This window comes from Melanaphis sacchari, unplaced genomic scaffold (assembly GCF_002803265.2).
Source record: "Melanaphis sacchari strain LSU unplaced genomic scaffold, SCAv2.0 Contig177_pilon_pilon, whole genome shotgun sequence".
In the NCBI taxonomy this organism is placed as follows: Eukaryota; Metazoa; Arthropoda; class Insecta; order Hemiptera; family Aphididae; genus Melanaphis; species Melanaphis sacchari.
Window position 1 is genome coordinate 206,862 of NW_020270834.1, and position 14,197 is coordinate 221,058.

General features: G+C 24.1%; 1 protein-coding gene across 2 annotated transcripts in view; it reads right to left on the reverse strand.

Annotated features, from left to right (window-relative positions):
• Positions 1-14,197, reverse strand: part of LOC112592478 (sex peptide receptor) — a 204,376-nt gene that overhangs the window by 149,463 nt on the left and 40,716 nt on the right. For both annotated transcript variants that reach the window (XM_025336542.1, XM_025336540.1), the window contains one exon: positions 7,690-7,721. The gene's annotated coding sequence lies outside the window, so the exon portion shown is untranslated. The remainder of the gene's footprint in view (positions 1-7,689; positions 7,722-14,197) is intronic.

The window sequence follows — 14,197 nt, forward strand, 5'->3', positions numbered from 1 at the left end:
AGATATCCATTAAGAATTAACTTCTATGAGCAATGTCCTATTCGTTTAAACTTCAATTATAAATTTTCATTTGTACGCTATACTATATGAATGAATTACGTGGTATAGAACCACGTTGTACGTACGTTTCTGCTTTGATCAGTATTAATATTATATGCTGTTATTTCGTATTTTGATATTTTATATATGATATTATTTAGGTTTTTTTATTTTTTATATAATCCATTAGGTTAGTATAAAACTCATTTTTTTTTTTTTTATTTTACTTTAGGAAAACTTGAATATTAAAAATATATATTTTAAGTTTCCGACGAATTTCAATATTTAAAATATACATTATGATATACAAAAGTGTTGCACAATTAAAGGGTGTTGCAACCATCATAATATTATATCTTAGTAAAAAACTAATCATTCTGATTGAAATTTATACGTCACAACGTGTATCCCGATCATAAAAATATCCAATGCTTCATAACATAATAAGAGCCATATTTATTTTTTTTACTTTCGTTTTTTGAATTTAAATAAACTCGATTTAAATTGTATAAATAAAATTTCAAAAATTATAGGTTAATACCAATATTTAATAGACTGCAACTAATTTTAAATATATCATCCAATTGGAGAATTGGAAAATTTTCAGAATATCAATCAGAGTGAGCATTATGAAAAAAATGTTGTGGTAGTAGTATAAATGTTGAAATATACATGCACGGGCGTTAAAATAGTCTACTGTACTTTTATTAGAAACGTATACTCATACTTGAAATAATTTACAAGTAACCCAATAACATCACCGTTTGATGAATGCATAAGAAATTGCCAATAAATGAAGTTGATGCTGAAGCCTTTCTAATATTTATTATGTTGAATAATTTATTATAGGTATATTAAATGTAATTTAATTTAATTTAATTTTATGGTCTTTGTTATACTATTACAATATTTCTCGTTCGTCTTATCATTATTAATGTTATTATTGTCATTATCGATTTTATTATGTTATTATATTTTCATACTATTTATACAAAAATATGCCAACAATGCATTTATGTCTTAGCACATTAATTTAAATTTCAGTTTATCTTATCATTTTTAATAATGAGTTTTATTTTTTTTTAAATTCTATTAGCACTATTTTTACGTCAACCTTATAATATTTATGTTGCATGGTACTAAGTTAATTTTGTCTGTAGGTTTATAAATTGTATTGCAAGAAATTGTTTCAATAATGTTTGCAAATTATGTTATAACTTTTCAAAATCTGTAATTGTTTTTTAATGAATATATACATTCAAAAATATGGCACGTTATATGTGTGATAAGTAAATTCAAGTTTTAAAAAATAAAAATAATATAATGTATAATATGTATATATTATTAAATAAAATACAGAATCAGTTCTATTTTTATGAATACGCGTTTTAATACCTAATTCATTTTTTTTTTTTTTTTTAATTATTTTGAAATTGTTGATTATTAATTATTATATACTGAACAAATTGTAATACTATACCTATTGTTGTGTAATCGATTACCTATTGATTAAAATTATCATGGCCATAATAGTCTATTACCATCTTTAAATATATTATTATTTATTTTTTAAACAAAAAAACAATTGAGTTGACGAGGTGAAGAAAACTCGCATTAATCAATATTTGGGTAGGTACTAGGTACATGGTACGTATACCTATTTACTGACTAAACTTACGAATGGGCGTGTTATAGTACAACATACACCTTCAAATAATAGGAACGCCTTTATTTAGTGAACACTGAAACACATAGAATTCAGTCTCAACTGAATCTCATGGTATAGTAATTAATTGCGATGAAAATATCTTGCAAACATGAGATGTGTTTAATAAACGAGTATAATATAATAATTATAATATCCATCAACTCATTTTAAGTGTCTACTATACCACTGTACTGCCGGGTATATTAATTAATTTTTAAACATCAGGTATAATGTATTATACAATTATTTGAAATATGATAACCACACTAAATGGTATGCACCTATACCGTGGTCACCTCATCACAAAGATATACGCGTATTATTCAATTTTTTACAAGAAGGGTTTTCCAAGTTATTTATTATTACGTAAGTACCTACCCTACATCGTCGTTTTATTGTTCTGGTGGATTAGAAGTGACTGGACCGTATAGTTTCACGAAATTTACTCGAGTATGTATCTGTGATCAACATTTTCATATGCGGTAATCCGACAAAATTTTTCTGCATAATAAGTGTATATAATACCTGTCACAAACACGCCAGACTGGCGCGATCTAAAGGTCGACGACCAAAAGAATAGGTAAACTTTTTTAACATTCACTCAAATTTTATTTGACGTATTTTATTATTATAACATCAATAACTATATAAATTCCAAGGCCCGACTCCAGCACTATCAAATACATTGCACTATACTCGATGTCACGATTAAGGATTTATTAAAAAAAAAAAAAAAAATAACAACAACAGCGGCGGTGGCATTTTACTTGGTTTTGTTAACACGACAACCAGTCTATAATGTTTATTATATTATAAACGTACATTATAACTCGTTTTAGGTGCACCACACTACCGCAGTATCCGAATAATCGGCTTTGCCATTATATGCACCTGTACAGCCCGTGAACGGTATTTAGACCGATTTACGATTGTCGGGATGACCATTATACAGATTTCCGCCGATACATACTTGTGTAATTATTATCATTGAGCACTTTACACAAGTAATGTTTACGTTCGGTATTTACCTAATTTTTAGTAGGTATCTCCGTGCCGTGTGCAGTGTGCACAGTGCAGTACTAATAGTATATTATGCAATATGCATAAGTAGGTATAAAAATAATAGTAATAATAATAATAATAATAATGCAAAACAACACGACTACGATACTATAACAATGTTATTATTGTTTTAAAGATTTTGTATTACGTCTGTACGGTGTCTGTGTGTGAATGCATGATGCGTAGTAGCGGGTTTACCCAAATCGGATAAAATTGTCACATTGATTTCGTGTGCGGATAAAACGCAGTGATCACATATTGCGAATTTACATCATATTATTTTATGTTGCTGCGTATACTGCACAATGTTTATAATTTGACAGTTGAGTTTGTTAGCGCTTAATATAATATTTATTATTGATCGTTATTCACGTGCGTTGGTATATTATCGCAATACGTTTAAAGTGTATTATTCATATAGCATTAAAATCGTACACATAAAATTAACCATTATGGTGTGCATTAATGGTGTATTTGACGATATATTCCGAAACAGAAAGAGGAAGTCCTAACCGTTATTATATTAATAATTTACTAACGATATAGCTATGCGTACACAAATATAATATATAGCTCGTTAGTCATTGCCGTATCTAGCCCATAAGTTTTTGGCGAGGAGGGGTTTTACGACCGCGGAGAAATGTTATGGGTATATTATACTAAAAACACGTATTCGAGGTACTTTTTATGTATATATATACATTGTCGTCGGGCTGATTTAAACACGAAAAACTAACTATAAATTGTCAATGTCGTTAGTACTACTTTATGGTTATTTTCATTAATTACAATTCTACATTTTAAAATTTTATCTACCGGAGCCTATATCTTTTCGTTCTTTTACTTATAAATAATTTGATTGAATATTCTATTTAGGTTTTTTTTTTTTAATAAAAGTTTACATATATAACATAATTTATATATATATACTTATATATTGTGTTATATAAAAAAAAAAAAAAATATCAAATCCGACTTAGCATGAAGTAAAAGTTTGTTTAAAACGAAATTAGTTTCTAATTCAATAAAAACTATATAATATGTTTACATTCATTTCTGTGTTGACAATGCTATATAAAATTCATAATATCTACTTAACACAAGAAAATAAAAACAATTTGTTTAAGAAAAAATTAAACTTTTTTATTTCAAATAAAATAAAAAAGTACTGAATAGTGATGAAAATAAACTATTTAAAAAAAATATTTAATCGTTAAAGCTACATTTTGATTTGAATAAAAAGTTTTAGCTTATACTATATAGGTACCTACTTTAGAACATTGTTATTACACAACCACGAGTATTTATATAAATTCATATGTTTAGTTGTTGAATGATCAATTCAAATTTTATTTGAAAAATAATAAACGATTAAGAGAACTATTAAGTTGAGATATCACCTTGGCGTAAGTTGACGATGTTAATTTTATTAGTAGTTTAGTATAAACTAAAAAGTATAGTTTTATACTTGAAGATTAAATAATTACTTTTTGAAAGTTAATTAACACGTATCCATAAGTTCTATATATAGAAGAGGTATGCTACCTAACTTATGCTACACCCGTAAAATTATAAAATAACACTGTCAAATAAATTTATTATTTTTATATCACTTAAAACCGTGAAATACAGTTTAAATTACATATACATATGTGTTAAAATATATGTGAAAAATCTATTTTAGTTTCTATAAAAGCAATTATTATTATTTTTTTTTATTCTAAAAAAAATTAGTTATCTCGAAAATAAATGTTTCTTCATATTTTCTATACATTTACATTTATTTTAAATTAAGATATAAAATGTTCGAAACTATAACTAATAAATTTTTACAGATTAGATCAAATTTTTTAGCTTGTAAAAAATTGTATGGATTTAAATGACTTAAAATTTTAGAAAAAAAAAGTTATCAAGATATTTAATCTTTAACTACCAAATCACATAATATAGATATAAAAATGTAAAGGATATGTAGGTATTTCAAAATTAAATGTTTTTTTTATTGGTTAGTGTCTAAACAATAAAATAATTATACTAGAAAAATGTAAGTCTAAGTAACATAAACCAAAATTCAATTGTATTTAGTCATAGACGTGCCAGAAAATTCATTATGAAAAGACAATCAATAAGAACATTAGAAAACTAAAAAAGAAACATAAATCTAGTTTAGTGTGAGTACACGATGTTTCGAACTTAATAAATTTTAACATGTGGTTGCGTGAGTTGCGCCCTATTAATATACAAACATAACACACACATTGTGAACAGTTTTTGTTCTAAGAGGCTTTTCGTCAACTATGGAGTAAACTAGAATCCTCAAACAAAAACCAATAACAGTCCAAAGTTTGATATAATATGGACGTGTACAGTATAAAGTTAAAAAAATGTGTACAGTTTTAAAAGCTTGGTAAATAGAATATTCTTGAAGACTTCGAATAGACTGAAATAGCCATTAGTTTATTAAAGTTCTCGTGAAAATTTGTCAATAAGATTACCTCTTCTTCATATCTACATTAATAAACTACAAAAATGTGGTTATATTTCTCAGGCATAATAACATTTTAATATTCTTAAAATGGTTTAAGGAAATTACAAAAAATTAGCATAAAAACGGCAAAAGCTCAGTTAAATTTTTTAATGTGCATTAATAATAATCGATATTTATTATTTATACATCAAATATTTTAAGGTTTTTATATTTCAAACGAAGAAAAAGTCTCATGGGCACTTTCTACACTGACATGCGTTTTAAAATACTTTTCCCTGGTCTGAAAATTATTTATTGGTCATTGAATGTATATAAATATTTGTTCATACATCATAATTAATTGATTTGAAATCAAATTGGTATCATTTTTAAATTTTTTTTAAAACCAATACAATTTTAATATTCTCTAAACATAAAATATAATTGAATAATTACTTTTATATTGTTTGTATTTAACCAGTCATCATATATTTTAAAACGGCGATTAAATAATATTATTCATAATATACGATATCATAAGTAGGTATTGTATTATTTGTACTCAAGTACTATAATTATGAATATACATCAAAAAATGGAACATTATCTGTATAAATATTTTATAAAAACTCTTTCAAAGAAGAGAGTTATAGCATATAATATTAACAGTAATATTGTGCGATTTATGTTTGACAAAAAGCCGAATGGTGAATAATATAATAATACATGTAGCCGACATATTATATTAGGTTTATTATACTTACTATTTACAAAGTAATAACGATTGGAACTGTGGTAAAACCGAATGCATTAATTCTGCGTAACACATATTAAAAGCTTAACAATTCGTACCAATATATATAACAATTGTCTATAATGATCATCATAATAATGTATGCTAGAATGCATAATATTATATTCACGTTGTTATACCTAAGTAGCTATCATTTAAAATAAAAAAAAAATGATAAATAATTCTCGTTATGAACTACATTCAAACAATTTATGTTTGTAATACGGTCTATTTTGCATAGGTTAAGTTCATAAATCATTTTGAGGTCAACTTTCATCTTCCATTCTCTTTCAAATGCATCGTATATTCTAACTCATGGGAATTGTATACCACCTTTTAAATGCCCTCCAGATGAAAACAAAAAGGAAATTCAGCATGATTACTTTTTCTCCGAGGTCATTGAGTTGTAAAAGTGTAAGTTAACACAGTGAAACCAGATACCTGCATCATAACTCAGTATAATCTATGGGCGTTAAACAATATTAGTTGTGACTGGACTTCAACTATTCACACAATACAATCATTCGTCAATTCTTTACTTGAAATATATCGTGATTTTATAATACTATAAACGTCGATGTATAGACTATAGATACACCAATGGGAAATTAGTTTATAGTTTTTATCGTGGCTATTACATATGAACTATAGAAAACATGTCGTTTAACAATTCTAAATAATTAACAACTATAATAAACATTGTTAGGCGTAGTTATCAAATCATCAACTCAACTTCTTTACGAAAATAAAACAGAATTAATGTGTAAATATTATTATAGTACTACCTATATAGTGTATATACAAGTATTTCTTTATGAATTATATATCAAATAGAAAATCAATACTAGTATCATATATACATTCGGTATAAAACATGAATCCGTACATTTTACCTTTTTGGGAACAAAATTTCGTTCGATTTTGATTAAACAATAGATTGTCAAAATGACAAAGAAAACAACATGATTACATACGACTTTCTGAGAAATGTTGTCATTATTATTATTTGTTATTGTCAATTATTTGTACAATGGGATTACATTATTTTCAAACGTATAATTTTATAATTTAATAATATTATAATGAAGATAAAAAACAAATGTTACATTTATCTTCAATTATAATCAAAAGTTATTTTAAAAATAAAACTAGGTACCGAGAAAGAAAATTATTGATTTCACAGAGATGTTTCTTTTAATTTTTGAGATAATTAACATGGTTTATTAAGTCTTATATTATATCACTTATTGACTAGACTATAAATTATAATGTATTAATATGAATCAAACATAGATGACTTGAAAATAGTAAGGGTAATGTTTTTAATTCTAAAATAGACAAAAAAATTAACATTTAAATTTTATAAATTACATGAAACTTTCAAACGATATCGATCATTTATTTGCACTATACAGAGATTTTAACGATTTTTACGTTAAAACTATGAATTTTATTTACTTAATTAATAGTAAAATAATTTGAGGTTTTTGGTTATATATTTATATTGTGAGTTATTTTTATAAGAATGACCTATTTAATCAGAAATAAAATCGTATAACAATGTTTATCTTGTATTTTGATTTAAAATAAATATGCCATTAAGACTAGATTTATACTTACAGTTCTTAAGCATTCATTAAGTTCACTTGAACCTAAAATAAAATAAATTTGAATTAGACATTTGTATTAAACAGTAAAAATAGATAAAACTCTTTCTGCTTTTAAATATTACGTACAATTATTTGTTGAGTATATTTTGTGCCGTATTATACGCTACAATAATACCAGCATTGATTTAATAATTAAATTAATATAATTCTATTAATTTCAACTCAGTTTAGTGTTAAATTGCGTAATTATTTCATCATGACCTATTCTAAAACAGCTTATTTTTTTTTCTGATTACAATAATATGCGTATTTCAAAAAAAAAAAAAAGTATATATATGTATATATACATTTTGTATTGTATATAAGAACATAAATAAACGATAATAAAGGAGTGTTATTAGCAAACATAGTATATTTCAATTGTAAGAATGCAGGTTATTTGGCAGATGAATTATGTCTTATTATTTAGCAAATTAAAAAAAAAATCATGTTTCTAAATTTTTCTTCTTCTTCTTTGGCTTTTTACAGGCCTTTAAGGCCCATTGCCGCATCGACATATTGTCTTCAATCTTCTCTATCTTGTGCCGTTTCTAAATTTTTTTTTTTTCTAAATTATTCATAATATGTTTTTTTATTTTGAAATGAAAAGGTATATACCTTTTTTCTGTTTAATCATAATCTATACTGAGTCTAATTGGCTTAATACTTCATGTTATGTACTAATAAAGAATTAGGTACTTTTTCAATTTAAAAGAGGAGACAGAAATATATTGAATGTATAAAAAACTTATGTACCAAAGTATATAGACAAATTACATATATCAATATATCTCTTATACAACTCTAATGGTATACGCTTAGTAATATTTGAGAAATTATTTTTCAGGGTGATTACTAGTTTTACATGCAATAATCATCAGCTTTTTTGATTCTGAATTTGTAAAAATTAAATAACTACATACAAAACAATTTTTAAGCGCTGTAAAAATGTTATTTAGTAGTAAAAAATAGTAATACAAATTTATAAAAAAAATGCTATTAGAGATGTGTAGTTGAGTTATGCATTTTAATTTATAAAATCAATTTAAAAATGTTAATTTTATTGTTCTGTGAAATATTTGCAATACCTAGTTATTAAAATAAAAATTCCAATTATTTTTTAACTGCCAGTTAAACAAACTGCTGAGGACTTTCAACAATAATTCTGTTTAAATGAATAAACATAATAACAAAACGAACACGTGTATACGAGTAGTTTGATTTGATTAACAGTATAGTTAATAATTTAAACATTATAAATATAATCTAATTTAATTTATTATCAGGTTTATTTTGATAATACATTTAGGTAAGTATGAAAACTTAGATATGATTATATAGTCACTTTCAAATATATTTAAATTATACAGAAAATAGTTTTCTATGGTTTGTTTTATGAACACTTAAAATTTGAAATACGACATAAACACTTTAATAAACTGAACTGAGCTTAAAAACGTTTCTCGAACGTAATGATTTATAGTTGCTTTTGAGTTAAAAATAATAATAATACAACATTGAGCCAAAGTATGTGTGACTAGCGATGCGAATGTCCACCAGCTTTTATAGGTTCTCTATTATGATTCCTCTTTTAAATTTTATTCATAATATTATACTTAATGAGTTTATATTTGTTTATAGGTACCTAAAAAAAGTTGTTTGGACAGTTTCAATGAATAATTATACTCACTTAATTTTTAAAAATATTTTAAGTTAAAATTTTAACTCAAAAAATTAAAACTTAGAAAATAATTTAAATATTAGTAACGATTATTAAGAGTTGTAAAGTATTGCAAATATCAATGTTATTACTAAGCTCATAAAAACAATTGGTAATGCACGATAAAATAAAAAAAATAAAACACTAAATATAGTTATTTATTATTTGATATTAAATAAATATAAGTATTTGATACAATAACTTAAAAACCAATTTTTGTATTTAAATCTTAAGAGTTTATGTAATTTTTTCTTACAAAACATTATAGACTTATACAAATAATGGTTTTAGAGAACGTTTTGATTTAATTAAAATTTAAAATTATTAGAATTTTCTGTTTAAACAATTATTATGTACATTCAATGATATTATAAATTTAAGTATAAAAAATCAAAGTCTTCACATTTATTAAAAGATCGAATTATTTAATATTTAAACACTTTGTTAAATATTTTATTTATAGACTTAGAGACATTAGTCTCTATTACTCGATGTCATATTGCTTGGGTTAGTATTAAATATACCTAATTAAGAAATTTTGCGCGTTATCTGATTTTGGTTTATTTTTAACTATTGATATCAACGATATTTTAGTTGGTAAATTAGATCAATAATTCTCTGTTACTTATGTTCGTACACAGATCGAATACAGAAATAACTGACATTTAATTCCTAAAATAATAATATAATTATATTATTTTAATGTAAATTATAATAATATATGAATAATTATAATAAATAACAAACGAAAGTTTATAAAATTAATTATCAGAAGGTGCGTATACTCAGTATACCAAATTTTAATTGTTTTATTCATACGAAACTATTCATTAACTTTTAAACTTGTTCATAAATATTTTAAAACATTTTTAATTAATTAAATGTTCCTAATATACAAGCTATTTAAGAATTTGTTTGGTTTCAATAAAAATAAATGTTTTAATTTTCTACTTAAATACATGACTATTGTTTTTTTTTATCAAAATGTATTTAATATAATAATTATAAACATTAGAAATATATTTGAAATAAAATGAATCTTCTGTACTAAAATAATTTCTTACAGCGTAGTTTTAAAGTTTTAAATATAAAATGTCTATTGTGATTTTAATTATAACAAAATATGAAAGTAAAATTTATTTATTTTATTTTATTGAATAAAATAGTTACAATCTATACTTATTTTAGCATGACAAGTAAACGGTATAGTACGATTTAAAATAAAAATATCATGTCAATACATAAAAAGAAAGCAACCTTTATAGTGACAGTGTGACACCTTTGAAAAATATATTTTTATATATATATATATATATATTTTTTTTTTTTGATCAAATGATTTATAATATAATACATAATTTTTTTAAGATTCATTTTAGTTATTTTAAGTAAAATCTGAATCGGTAATAGTTGACCTTGTTCAATAAAGATTTATTATTTACTCTTATCAAAAGTGGTATGGGAGAGGTTAGTAGATTTTTAAATTAGATACGAAGAAGTTAATCGTAAACATTTTTGAGAATAATAAGTTTGGGATATTGGATATAAAATATGTATAATATAAATATTGTTTAATTTTTAGATCTATTTTGGAAATAGGTATTGCTAATAAATTACCTGGAATAACATAAAGATATTTTTAGCATCCTAGGGGAATTTATGTTAGAATGTGCCTTTTTTTTAATATTTTGTTTGTTTTTGAAGATCGTACATACTAGATAGTTATCTATATGGTAATTTCTTGGTAATTTTCATACTTGACACATTTGGTTGAGAATGCAGATTTTTTGTATAAGATTCAAAATTGTGATACTCGTTGAATTTAAAACTGTAGTGTTTAGTTTGGTAATAAAGGTGTGTGTGACCATAATTATAGGAAGTTAATGTATTTGAAATTTATTTACAAATATTCGGAGCTTCTTCATTAATATTAAGGTATGGCACAAAAATATAAATGAAAAAATATTTTTGTTAATTGAAAAAAATAGTAGACGTGCTGTATTAGTTATTAAATTTAGGTATAGTGCATTTATGAAATTTGAAGTTAAAATTAAAATTGTTCTACTTATTATTTTTTTTTTACGTATTTAAATGTATGATTTGAATTACTTTTCGATAAGGTATTTCTTATTGAGGTTGATAAGTATAGAAATCTGTCATGCGAGTATTTCTTTTAAGATGGTTGGATGTACTTCTACATAAAATTTCTATAACTTAATTCAATAACAATTCGTATGTTTTCAATAAATAAATTTAAATCTCTAATCATGGTTATAAAAATTGGAAGGGGGTATTTGTGTTTTTTTTTGTTTTTTGTGAATTCATCTGTAAATTTGTTTTCATTTTATTATGGTATTATGTATTTGAAAAAAAAGTAAATATGTTAATTTACCAACTGTCGTTACTTTTTGTAATTTTGTTTTTTTGGTAAAATATTCGAATCACTTAAGTACACACATTTATCTCATATCGGAGATTTTACATCAGTTCTTTTAATTTTGTATATTGCGTTATCGTTGTTATTTTAAAATTAAGTTTTTTTTTTTAATTAATGATACTTAATTATTACTTATACTATTCATATTCAAATTGCAAATCGCGTCTAATTTTTATCTGAAGGTTAGAAATAGAGGAAATTGTCAGTTTTAAATGATTAATGAGTTTCGATTAAGATAAAAAAGAATTTAATTTTGAATTTTGGAAACAGTTTTCCTTTGGAAAATTCAGATTGTATAATATGTTAAATATCATAAAAAAATAGTTGTAATGTTAAATAAAAACCAGATAATGATCTAGATTTCGTTAATGTGAAATGAAAAATAGATTAATCGGTGGTGCACATGGCGAGTGACGCGAATGAACTGTGTAATATATTCTAAGAAAATAATTGCAAACTTTTCTGTTGTTTCTTGTATATGCACATTTATAATTTTATCGACTTATAGAATAAACAAAAATATATAAAAATTTTATCAACTGATATACATGGCGGTAACATGGTTCTCCAGAATACCCAAGCATGATACATTATTCAGCGACTGGTTTTTAGTGTTGATAGTTTACACATTAATGAACAGTAGGTTAATATTATCACTATAATAGAAAATTGATGTCGGAGGACACTTCCAAATATAACTGCTATAGCAGATATGTAAAAACGGTTAAATATAATGGCAATACTGCTTTAGAGGTGATATTTTATATAGTGTCATATAGACGAGCAAATTGTTCTGACCTAGTAAATCATAGGAAGACAGTTGACACTGCCAATCGTATTAAAAAAATAAATAAATAAATAAAATAAAAAGATAATTATCATAATAAACTGGATAATTTATACTAAAAAAGTGACATTTTTACTGTTTTGTTGAAAAATAATAAAATGAAGTGTCCGTCAACGTATTAAGCTGGAATTATAAGGGTTTGAGTGAAACATAATGTGACATTTTCACCGCCAATAGTCATTTAAAACTTATTATAAATAAAAATGTTGTTTTTAGAAATATCATCTCGAATTTTATAATAATAATTACGCGATTCAATTTGAATGCTTTTTGTGTGACTACATTATTTCTAATAAAAATGTGTATACGATTGTTGTGCTTCAAATCGACTTTCAACAAGATGCGCTGTATATCATAGTAAAATGGCATACACTTCTCTCGTTTTAAGACTAACGTATCATCATTTTATCCCGAATGGAATATGTTCTGTAATATTTTGAGTCATAATTTGATATAAACTTGATCTTAACGAACACAAAAGTGTATATGTGGTTATATTTTTAATGCCATGTATAAAAGAGTGGGTGGATTTAAATAACTTGGAATGATAGTAATTTACTTAAAATAGTGACCAACACATCAATTAACGTTTGATTAAGGACCAAAATAAGAGTGCGCTAACCCATGGTTCTTGAATGCTATAGATAAAGAGGGTAGTTTCTTAATCACAGACAATTTTATAAATTAACTTAACATCACATCTAAAGTAAAGTGTTTCCTTATAGTTAATATATAATTTAATATAAATATATATATATATATATATGTGTGTTACTGTCAATGGTGATAATTAAGCATTATTAAAAATGGCTGGTCTATTATAAAAGTTTTTCGTAGGAATTAGTACTATTGATTAATCATTTAAGAGGATGCCTAATTATGACATCCAATAATAGAAATACATTTAATAGTAATGCATTAATACATAATTTTTATAATTGGCTTGCTAGTCATTGTCATAATTATTTACTAAGACTATGCAGTCAATGAAAAAATAATAGGAATATGATAAGGTACATATATTTACTATTTAGAAATAAATAATATAAGATGAAATAAAATTTTTCACTTTTTCATTACTTTTATAGAGTTTATGTATGGACACCACTTATTCTTACATGGTAAACTACAACGGCACTTTGATGTACAAAGTCGCTTAGCAAAACGACAAGTAGATTTATTTGTTATGTATTTTGTTTTCTGTGGCACCGTTAAAAACAACTAATTAGTTTAAAAAGTAAGTACTAATGAGTTTTTTAAAATTTACCACCTAATTAATTCTAATTATTCGTAACTATTAATTATTTTTGTAAAACATTTAATCTAAATGTTTAACTATGTATTTTATAAACCTTTAATAAAAAGCTCAATTTTTCTAAACTTAACAAATTTTATTTTCGATGCCAGTCTTTAAAATTATTTTTATTCTTAAATGTTTCTCAAATGTCTTCAAAATCACGATTCACTCTTTCTAC